This window comes from Centropristis striata, chromosome 11 (genome assembly GCF_030273125.1).
Source record: "Centropristis striata isolate RG_2023a ecotype Rhode Island chromosome 11, C.striata_1.0, whole genome shotgun sequence".
NCBI classification, from domain to species: domain Eukaryota; kingdom Metazoa; phylum Chordata; class Actinopteri; order Perciformes; family Serranidae; genus Centropristis; species Centropristis striata.
This window is the reverse complement of record NC_081527.1, coordinates 28,766,098-28,778,028: the sequence shown is the minus strand read 5'-3', so window position 1 is coordinate 28,778,028 and position 11,931 is coordinate 28,766,098. Positions and strand designations below refer to the sequence as shown.

General features: G+C 39.2%; 1 long non-coding RNA gene and 1 pseudogene across 1 annotated transcript; one reads left to right on the top strand and one right to left on the bottom strand.

Moving 5' to 3' along the window:
• Position 1: 1 nt before the first annotated feature.
• LOC131980998 (uncharacterized) lies at positions 2–7,877 on the bottom strand (annotated as a pseudogene).
• A 1,737-nt stretch (positions 7,878–9,614) lies between these two features.
• Positions 9,615–11,767, top strand: LOC131979837 (uncharacterized). Its single transcript, XR_009395153.1, has 4 exons — positions 9,615–9,643; positions 10,364–10,447; positions 10,788–11,354; positions 11,506–11,767. It is a non-coding gene; the product is annotated as an uncharacterized LOC131979837 (long non-coding RNA).
• Positions 11,768–11,931: the final 164 nt, after the last annotated feature.

Sequence of the window (11,931 nt, the reverse complement as noted above, 5' to 3'; positions counted from 1 at the left end):
ATCAATACAGGACCTCCTTTACTCTTACTATCCCATCCATTTCCTCAGCCAAACCCAGACTGCAAAAATCTGATCGAGTAAGGACTATGTTGTTCACATATGCTATGTGATCAGTTGGACTTAGCGTCTTATCCAGAACCTGCATTAGCTGGTGGGAAGAAAAAAAAATGATGACCTGCATATCAAATACTACAAAGCTCACTTCATAGATATGTGAAATTGCTCATAAGTGTATTTCACCTGTTGTTTCTGGTTGCTCTGAAGCTCCTGTCCCCAGCACGCTCTGCTTGCCATGACTTTATGCAGACTAGTGAAGTCTTTCTGCTCACTGTCATCATTCACTAGAGGAGAAAACACCAAGAAAGACTGTCATTAGGTATGACAATGTAGCATGGCACCATACAACCTAATGTCAATAAGAGCAGCTGACTCACACTCCTGTCGCTCCTCACTGTCTCTACTGTGGTCAGATGATGTAGTGGACATCACAGCTTGTGGGAGAGGAGCTTTTAAATAAAATGCTACATTATTTTCTCTGAACAACAGCAGAAAATAACATAGATAACAATACCATAAAATAGCATACCCAACCCTATCCTTCCATAGCAATCCAACTGCATTTTCTCATTTGTTGGAACAATCTTGCTGTATTCTTCCTTGGCTTTTCTGTTCCTTGCCACGTTGTAGTGGTGCAGTATATTTCTTTGCAGAAATATGTGATTTGAGGGTGTTGTCATGTTCAGAAAATAATTATTTTTCCTCATCCCAGAAAAAAGTTGTTCAACACACTGGCTGTTGATGCGACCAGCAAGTCCCGGCACAAGCTCAATCCTTCGGAGAACATCCGTTTCATCTTTGCTGTTTCCCTGGAACACATCACACAGAGCAAAATGCTCTGATGACCCAGTGAGTGGGTGGCCATTGTTGTCTGCTGGAAACTTTGGGTGCTTCAACCACGGCATATTTACACGAAGCTTGCCCTCTGAAGCCTGCTTGATGTTGTCCGGATTGGGATCTAATAACCTTCCTTGAAAAGGATGTAATGTGTCTGGCTGTCTCCGCTTGCCATGCAATGCCAGTCCCATTGCGTAATCATAAATTGTTATGTTGGGGAAGTGTTTCCATGTCAGCAGAAGATCCATGTAATCACGTGGACTCTCAGCTCTGAGATTAAATTTGACAGAACACACAACCCCACATGACAACTGATTACAGCCCAACCACCTATAAAACAACAGAACTAAGTATTAGTTAATAAATAATTAATTAATTAATATTGATTTTTGGGGGACTAATTTAATTTATGCCAAACATACATAGCTTCATAATGACACTGTAAACCATTTTTTAACACAGCATATTAAATTGAATTACAATGTTAACTTACCAGAGGCACCCCACACCTTCTGAAACACTTTGTTGTAGGTGACCCTATTGGACATCTTCTCACAAAGTCTTAGAACAAGGTCCATCTTGGAGCCTTTGCTGTCCAAGCCACACTGTTTGCACAGTGCCCTTACTTCCTCTACCTGTTGTGAAAATTAATTTGTAAACCAATGTTGATGATAAAGCATACTTTTTTGTCAGTTCTAAGAGGTGCACTTCACATGCAATTCCATCAATCAGAATCAAAATTCAATCAGATGTCTTGTCTTGGGCTTTTTGTCGTGTGAATTTCCGGTTTTATTTTGAAAAGTAACTTCCGGTTTTATTTTGAAAAGTAACTTCCCTCTCGTTTCAGGTCACTTGCCCTTCCTCCTGTGTCACGGTCTGGCGTCTTCCCTGATTCCTGGTTGTTTCCACCTGTGTTCCCCTCCCTGTGTATATAGTCTTTGTCTTCCCCTGTCCTCGTTGCCAGAGTATTTCGTCGTCCTGTCGAATGTGTCCAGCCTTGTTCACAGTCCTGTCTCGAACCAAGTTAACTGTGTCAAGTTTTGTTTTCTGAATTGCTTTTCCTCTGAAACAGAGTGATTTTTCATTCATAGTTTTCTGGTGAGCTTCTTTTATTTTCTAAATCAGAGTAATTTTTGTATCGTTGTTTTCCTCCTTTTGGAGCGTTTTCTGTTTGTACATTTTGTAACATAGATAAGTGTAGATAATTTCTTAGCCTGTGTGCTTTTCCTCTTCGGAGTGATTTTGTTTTGTTTCTAATTTTCATAGAGTATTTCCTGATAAGCTTTTGGTTTTGTGTTCTTGGTGTGTCTTCGGACCTTCTAGATTTTCATAGCTTGTTGATTTATCATTTCTGTCTAGGAGAAATCTATTCAGTAAAATAAAGCCTGTCATTACCGCTGCCTATCTGCATCTGAGTCCTCCTTTTTGCCCAAGCCTGACATCAGAATCACCTTTAAGTTGAGGAGTTCACCACCTAGCCGCTCTTCAGTTATCAGCTGGTCATCACTGTCATCAGAAATTTTGGGTGTTTGGATTTTCTCAAATTCTGTGTTCAGGACAACATTTGACTGCCTGGTTTGTGGGCCAATCCATGGTGACCAGTAGTGGTAGCTCGGTGGCACAACAAAAGGGTTCTTCTGACCAGCTTTAGAAACAATTTTGAAGTAGTGTTAGTCGACCACTTTTCACTAAATTTCACGCATTATATTTTACATTAGATTATTTTTCTGAAAAGGCAGCATGATTTACATGGAATCAAACCCCGACTGAGCATTTCTGTCGCAACAGAATCCCAAAATTGGATGTTGACATGACCATCATAGTCTTCAGGTGGGCTCTGGATTTCACTGACTGTTAAACAATATTTTGTAGTTACAAATCTACGCTATAAGAAAGTACATGGTGCTATAAAATACATTTTAATGTAAATAATTAACAAAATTTGATCAGGAATATTCCAGATCATGTTATACAAGGGCATAGTTCATACATATTTAGTATTATGTTGAGCTCACTGTAATTCAGAGAGATGAGCTACTATGCAAGCACGGAATGTATTCATTATGTAAAATAACAGCTTACAAAACTTACCAGGCATATTGAAGACACCTTTTTTGTGAAGGTCCATCACAACCACTGTTGGATGGTATCCACATGATACACATGCAAACATGTAATCATGATCAGTAAGGGCCTCAAAATGGAGATATGCCTGGAGAACCCTGTCCTTGTTTGGGAAGGACACTCTCTCTGTTTCCCCTATCATTTCAATGACAATGATTAAAAAACAGGTACAATCCAATGTTAGTATGATTCATAAGTTTTAACTATCACTTTGATATACTGACATTTGGAAAAAAGTTGCAATAAAATCTATTTGGGCTTGCCTTGGTAGGTTGCAACATGTGTTGAGTAAGCCATCAAATGCCTAAGCTGAGCAGATAAAACCATACTTAATCATAGAGAAAATACATCATCAAATTCTAATGTGTCTTATCTAGTGTTTGCTGGTTAACTCTATATTATCGTCTTATCTGCTAAGCATGCTATTCACAAGCTATCTGGGCCAATTTCTTCTTTAACCCAGTGCTGGGGTGTATTATCTGTGTTTTGTGTGCATGTGGATGTTTCTATGTGTGCTTAAATGTTTGCACTTGCTTGACCAAAGCATGTTGTGTGCACCTGGATCTCTGTTTTATGTATGTTCATATGTGTATGTCTAAATGAGCTTTACTGATGTGTATATTTGGCTGGAGAGGCTGAGTTGGGTGGAAACATTTTGACAGCTATACTTTTACTTTTTAACTTTTAGTAGCCTTCACATTTCAACAAACACAACATATTTCTGAATGGATATGTTCTCACCTGTAATCCATTTCTTATCATCAGACACAAGTGCAGAGAAAGCATTAAGTGGTCATCAAAATTGTGGATGCCATCTTCCCACTCCTGGTACCTGTACATCATGCTGCAGTTCAGGCATGCCTTCCCGTAAATTGATATTCCTAAAAAAATAACAGTAGAACAAGTTCTTATTATTATTCATTGTATGTGGGAATCATGTACTGTTGATCATAAAAAATCTTAGAAGCCAGAATCAAAACACCACTGTGATATTACTGACCTTCAACTACACCAGTGCTTGTAACAATCCTCCCTTTGGCCGTGATCAATACAGGGTCGCTTAGAATGCTGTCACAATCCTGGCATCTGGCCTCTTTTGGGATCAGGTGCTTTGGAAAGTTTTCCAGTGCATTTGCATCCCTTGACTGCTGTATGACAGGCTGAGGAATTTCAGCAGGTAGTTTTTTATGTTCAGTAAGGTATGTCAGCATCCGCTTTATACCTAGCTCACCTGGTGGATAATCCAACTCTTTTGTTACACTCGTGTCCTGCTCTGTGGTTTGCTGAGGTCTAAGGGTTCCCTCTAAATCTATAGATTTCACTCTCCTAAACAAGTCCCTTGTAGTGGTGAAGAGGTGCCATTTAGCAATTGCTTTATGGATGCATGATTGCCTTGCTTTTGAGCAAGGACAATGCCAGCTGTTTTGCTTGCTGTCATATGCCGTCACAACCCTTCCAAGCCTACTGTAGTAGGATACCTTGGGCTCGTACACAGAAATATGAAATTTGGTTGACGGCCTCCGACAGTCAGCTTGACAGACAGGGGTACACCGTCAGCATCTGCCTCGTGTTGTCGCTTTATGAGACTGGCCTTGCGCTCCTCACCAAACCATTTATTCTGGACCATTGTCAACAAGGCGTCCTCTGACAAACATACAGGTGCTTTGTGTGTGCGAGGGTAGTACAACAACGATTTTAAATGCTGACATTCAAAAGACAGCATCCCACACCTTACTGCAAAGTCAGCATTAAGTTGACATTGCTCAACCTCACACATGATTTTCAGTGTTGGTCCCCAAGTATTTTTTACAACGTGGACTGGTGTTGTTGGACCAGAAAATGTCTTTTCCACGGGGAATATACCATTTTTAAAATCAATACATTCAGATGCCAGGTACCTATCCTTGGAGACTACTTCAAAAAATGGGTGAATGCTTTCTGCGCAAGTGTGTTTAAAATTTTTCTTACTGAGCTGCAGCTTGCAGTGTGGGCAAGTTACGATTATTATTTTCTTCTTGTATTGTTGAGATGAAGCTGGTGCTGCTGGTTGGTCCTGAGGGGCTGGGGCTACTGTGTGCAGCTGACAGGGTGGTGCCAGGGTCGGGGCCACTGGGTGGGGTTGAGGGGCCAAGGCAACTGGATGGGGTTGAGGGGCTGGGGCCGAAGTCACTGGGTGTAGTTGAGAATCCTGGTCCAAGGTCACTGGGTTTGGTTGAGGGGCTGTGGCTGGGGCCGAGGCCACTGGGTGGGGTTGAGGGGCCGAGGTCACTGGGTGGGGCTGAGGGGCCGAGGTCACTGGGTGGGGTTGAGGGGCCGAGGTCACTGGGTGGGGCTGAGGGGCTGGGGCCGAGGTCACTGCGTGGGGTTGAGGGGCCGAGGCCACTAGATGGGGCCAAGGTCACTGAAGGTTTATATGATGATAGATGTTTAATGAACTGGGATCTATTAATGATGGTGATGGTGCAAAAACAACAGTGGAAGTGTGTTGCTGCCCTGCAGTTTAATCCACATTTTATGATAGTGAACTCTGAAAGAGTGGAATAACAGTAAAAACACAAGTTATACAATGAAGTTGTTAAGGCCCTCATTTATCAAAGCGAGCGTAGAAACCAGCGCAGATCTGAGTGTATATTTCTTCTTACGAAAGGGTCCGCGTGGGATTTATCAAACGATCGTATCTCTCCAATCACATCATAAGAATGATCGGCTGTTGATAAATGTGGCGGCTCGAGACGAGCGTCATTTAAATGTCATGCCCTAATATATACCTGATTCAGAAGACTCGCCTTCAGAGTTTACGACACCGAAGGAGCCCCCCCCCCGCACCGTTACAATTAACAATAGGGGCAATATAGACAATACATATTACAGAAATACGCAGCGACAGAGGTTTATGAAATAAAAGTACTTATAGTTATAAACCCAAACAAGTTCAGTGAATATTTTACATTTGGAGCATGAACTTAGAAGTTTTCACAGATTTTTGGTTGAAGGAGGTAAACAATGTTTTAAAGTAAGTTTTAATACAAAAAGAAGAGAAATTTCTCAGAGGCAGGAAGTGAAACGCTGACGTCCAACAGCTGCAACACAACAAACTAGTTTTTTTTGGCAGCATAAAAAGTGAAAAGGAAGGAAATCAGTGGTGCTGTCAGCAGAGTAGCGGACCATTAAACTCCTGGCGAGGTTTGAGTAATTACATCGGATATATAAAGCCTAATAATCTATATAATATCCGAATATTGCTATTATTATGATGGAGAGATATTATTAACCTCTTTACATTTACTAAGAATGATGTCCTAGTCAGAGGAGCGTGTGGCAGCGCTGATTGGAAATGTTTCTATTCGGGCAGCACCGCTGGTGAAGGAGACGCTGACGCTCTGGTGTCGGAGCTGGATAACAGTAAACAGCAGAAGACAACAACATTTTATAGCCTCGGCTGGTATTCTGTTTAAAGAATTTCATGATCGCAGGGTGTATTTATTTTTGGATTATGTTGCAATGATAAATTATGTAGTCTAAACATGTTTTGCTTTGTCACCATTAAAAATCAAAACACCACAGAGTTTTATCAGCTCTAGGCATTGATACAATAGTCTTAGATCAATTCTCAGACTCAGACGTGTGGACTTCACACTGACTCAAATTTGCGTACACGAGCTGAGAGCAGACGTGAGATCTGATCGTACCCTCCGCTCACATCCATATTGATAAATGCTTGCGTAGAAATTATCTTACACCCACTTTACGTTCACTTTCTGACGTACGCTCGTTTGATAAATGAGGGCCACTGTGTGCAAATTGTGGAAAAATAGGTCAAATGTATAATGTATACATATATATATATGCATTTATATAAATACACATGTATATATATATTGTGGCGTTTGCAGCCCGACACGGCGGGGGCTAGCTGGCAGAAGGATGAAGACACAGTGGCTGATGTTTAACCGGGTTTTATTACCTCTGTTAACAGACTAAGAACAGGGTTGGAAGAGTGCCCAAAATAAGAGACGCTGATAGCTGAACACTAACTGGTTTTCTAACTATGGCGTTTTGCAGCCTCTCTCCTCCGCTGTTTCTCCGAACTACTTCTCTTTTACTCCTGCTTCCCGCTTCCCGCCCCCTTATCCCAAACTGGCCTATCAGGCTGAACTAGGGCAACTCCTTCCCCCCACAAACTCCCCATCAGTCCCCCCCATAGTCCTGCAGGGTCGCTACAATATATATATATATATATATATATATATATATATATACAGTACACATGTGTGTACACACACACACACACACACACACACATATATATATACTATATATATACACACACACATATATATTTGTTGTTATATATATGTTGTTACACATATTTTATATATATATATATATATATATATATATATATATATATATAAGAAACAAACATCTTACCTCTGTGCCTCAGTGAAGAATGGCTTATTACATGGTTTTCCACCATGTGAAGCGCACCTTCATAAATGCAGTAAGGGCATCGATGAGGACCACTGCTAGCCTTTGCAATGTTAGGAGTCCCGCCCTCCAATAAAACACTGATGTGTCTCTGTCATGTCAAAGAAAATAAGCAGACATAAATGTCATGATACATAAAAATGGATACATAAGCATTTACCATCTAAGCTGACATTTGTATATAATAATGTTACTATGTGTAAGTAATTTTAAATCAATTTCTACCGTAATCACTGGTGTTTTGCTAACGATTGGTCACATGGGTGGTCCAGTAAGTTACCTAGTTTTTCATTTTAATTTAACGTTATACACTGTATAATGTCAATGTTACAAAGTCAATTATGCACAAAGACAGTCTTACTTACTTCCATGGTAGGTCAAAATGTGTGCCGAGAAAAAGATGACAGCACCGGAGCTAAACCACTGATGCACCCGATGTACCACTCAGAGCTTGGCGTGTGACGTGCGTGTCATGGTCATGGACGTCCGTTGAGCTCCGCCCCGAACTTGTGTGCCGCGGAACAGCGGTTGGGAATCACTGGATTGGAGAACAGTTATGGGGCGAATCTGATTGGCTCCTTGTGTTTTGGCTTGATGTAAATCCTGTCCGCTGGCGGGACTCGGCCTCTCTTGCTCTTTGTCTGAGGCAAGAAGACATGTTTTTATTTACTGTACAACTGTACAATTGTGCCTTATAATGTTAGCATTTTCATATTCGAACTTTTAAACTACTGTCGAAAATATGTCCTTTGTGAAATGTAGTTGCAAGTTATTTGAGTTTCATTTGGATGATGTTTGTCATTTTATTTTGCTAATTTATTCGCGGCTACTGGTCTGAGGTCTGAGCTAGCGCTCTCTAGTGAGCTAGCTTTAGCATCATGTTGAAGCAATTTATAAATGGTCCGTCGAGGCAGAATATCTTCACAGTTACTCCATGTTACAGTTATCATGATGCTAACAGTTGTTATAACAGTAGATGTGTCTGGTGTTAACAAACACTATTGATTCTAAGAGTGTATTGCATGGTTTGATTGATTTGATGCTACTGACAGACATGTCAGGTGTCATTATGCTAATGATAATATAATAATGCTAAAAAATTGCTAGCTTATGCTATTTTCCTTGATTAATGTTGTCTAAATGCCATTTTTAATGTAGGGTTTGTGTACAATGTTGGCCTGACTAATTTTTTTTGAAACTGTGATATGTAGCTAATTGTATGTGGATTTTGATGGTAGCTTCTTGATAATAGTCCTGTTTTTTGTGAGGATGTTTTGGTATTCTTATGTAATAAGGTGTAATAGTAATACCAATGTCATATTCATCAATGGCTAAATTTGAACATTCAGTGTATTTGGATAATATTAAACTGAAACTCATGTCACTTGGTAATGAGAGGTTAAAAAGAAAAGATAATCATGGGGATATACATTTAACCATGGAGTCAGGGCTGTACAAATGTATTGTAATGATGAACTGGTAGTTTACTTCACCATTTAAGATTTACATTGTGTCAATGTCAATGTTACTCATTACTGTTAGCAGACTATTACCCAAACTATTACCATTTCTTTTTTCCAATTTGTCATGTCAACTGGTACCTGAAGTATGTGCTCCTGTGACTAATATTATGTACTCTGTGTGTGTGTGTGTGTGTGTGTGTGTGAGAGAGATTTATTGGAAGTTGAAAATGTAGGCTTAAACAGCTTTGGATTAATTCATGTATTTATGTGTGTGTGTTTATGTGTGTGTGTGTGTGTGTGTGTGTGTGTGTGTGTCCTCAAGTGGTGCTGTGAAGCATTTTCGTTGTAGGCTTTAATCCTGTTTTCTTCTGATATTAATACTGCAGTACTATTTTGATAATAGAGGTTATTATGTAATAAGGTGTATTTGTAATACCAGAGTCATAGCCATTAATGGCTTAAATTTAGTATAGGGTGCATTTGGGTACTATTACCCTGAAAGCTTTTGAAAGTATTCGCGACTATTATCAGATTTCTACCTAACTATTACCATGGTGTTACCGAGCTGTGGTGTCAATAGAATTATCAACCTATCCATTCATATTCGTCTTCTTTGCAAGCTTTAATCCTGTTTTTTAACCTCACAGATTTACAGCTTGACCATTTATTTACTGGTGAGTGTTTGTCCAAGACTTTTATTAACATAAACTACTTTCATAAATGATGTATTATTATTATTTTTTTAACCCTTGTGTGGTCTTCCAGTCGACTATATACCCATGGTCCTCAGGGGTCAAAAAGGATCCCATGACGCAAGACTGTTTTTTTCTTTATTATTGGTCAATTTTAGTCAAATATTCAAAATTAGGCCTCATTTCAAGAGAAAAAAATAATTCTTGATGGGAATGCACAGAGTAGGTCATGTCAACTTTGAGTGAAACTTATGTTTTAATATTTGTATATTTGAATAAAATTGACCAATAATAATGAAAAAATTTAAAAATGAAATATAATTTTTTTTGGTCATGGGTTACCTTAAAAAGTGAAAAAAAAAAGATGGTAATATTTTTTTCTACATTTCCTAAAACCAGTCTAATGTCATGAGGCCCTTTTTGACCCCTGAGGACCATGGGTACTATAAAAATGTATAAAACACGTAAAAATGTAGGAAGAAAGTTAAAATTTATATTATCTGTAAAGGATGCAGAGGGGCATATATGCTGAAAATTTTGCTATGTTTCTAGAGGTGCTATGTGTGTATTTAATTCAAATGATTATATTCAGCTTCATACTGATTTTTATGAATAAGCGAGACATTAATTCAGTTATTTAAAACATTAATAACACAGTGTTGTTACAATGCTGCAATGCTCATGGTTGGCATCCTGTTCTAGATAAACACTACTTCACCCAAGAGACTTGAGTATCCAGTTCTTCGTTGACCTTCAGCATTCAGTTGTTTGTCTTCACCTTTTCAGGTAAGCAATTTTAAAAAATTGCTTTTGTAATGTTGAGAAACACTGAAATTATTCTTCATAAAGAACTTTCAACCACTGTTCTGTGATGTCATGTATAGTGATATACAAATATATCTGAAGGAAAGGTGTATTTGGAATAATCAATATTATTAGTATTATTCATGTATTTATTTATTTTTAAATCAGAGAATGGGGGAAAAAGATTATTAGTACAAAAACTAGTAACTAGTAAAAAAAAATTGGTAACAATAATGTTCATTCATTAATTGACGCTTGGTCAAACTCTCATCTAATTAAGTATTGCTGTCTCATTAACATGTTGTATTTATTTATTTTGTAGGCTAAGCCATCACCATGTTGTTGTTTCACATCAGAATAAGTATTTCACATGATGCAGATTTTTCAGCATGTGGTCCTCAATATATAGTATAGAAGTCACTGTATTTTCTGACTTTTCCAGGTTTCCTGTGTCCAGCATCTTCAAGACAGACTAAGCTAACTTTTCATATTTTTTGCACATTTATATTTAGGTTAGGTTAGGAGTAGGTTAGGTTTATACTAGAGTATTTAGTTTGTATAGTTTAGCTTTTTATGCTGGTCTAGGGACAGTTAAGTTAGCAAATTAATTTAGTTCAAATCACTTACAGTTGCATATTATTGTTACAATTGTGTTATTTTGTGAGTTATTGTTGTACAGGCTATTGTATATTGCAGGACCAAGTGAGACGAGGAAGACCACTGGTTCCAAGATGCCGCTCAGAAAGTGCGTTGGACAAGTCTCGACCTTGCAGATCCTGCCCCACTTAGCCCAACCACTTCCGACCATGGGGTACCTCAAAGACCTCCGTCAACCAGCCGGCTGTGGATGATGGATAACGCACCCACAACTCCTTCTCCAGTCTACAAGGTATGGGTTTCTTTTTCCCCATCACAGTGGACACAGACATGGCCTGATAATACAATCTGCTGTCTTAACTACTTCCTTTTAAATAATAAAATATTAATTCACAATTGAGTATTTATAATGTATGAATAAATTTGGTATTGTGTGTCAACAGGTTCTGAAAATACAGACACCCCCACAGTCCAAGAACAGCTGGATGACCTCTGGACCCACCTGCCCCCGTTCACCAGTTGAAAAGATAGGCTTTTTAAAAAAATCTTCAATTGTTAATTCTGCACAAAGTGATACACAAAACATTGTATGTATTCAATTTCAACAAACACAAACATGAAATGTATATGGTCTCAGTGGCAGTCGCAGGTTCGCATGGTCTCAGCGGCAGAGTTACTGGTTCACATGGTGTCAGCGGCAGAGTTACTGGTTCACATGGTCTCAGTGGCAGAGTCACCGGTTCACATGGTCTCAACGCAGAGTTACTGGTTCACATGGTCTCAGCGGCAGAGTTACTGGTTCACATGGTCTCAGCGGCAGAGTCACCGGTTCACATGGTCTCAGCGGCAGAGTTACTGGTTCACATGGT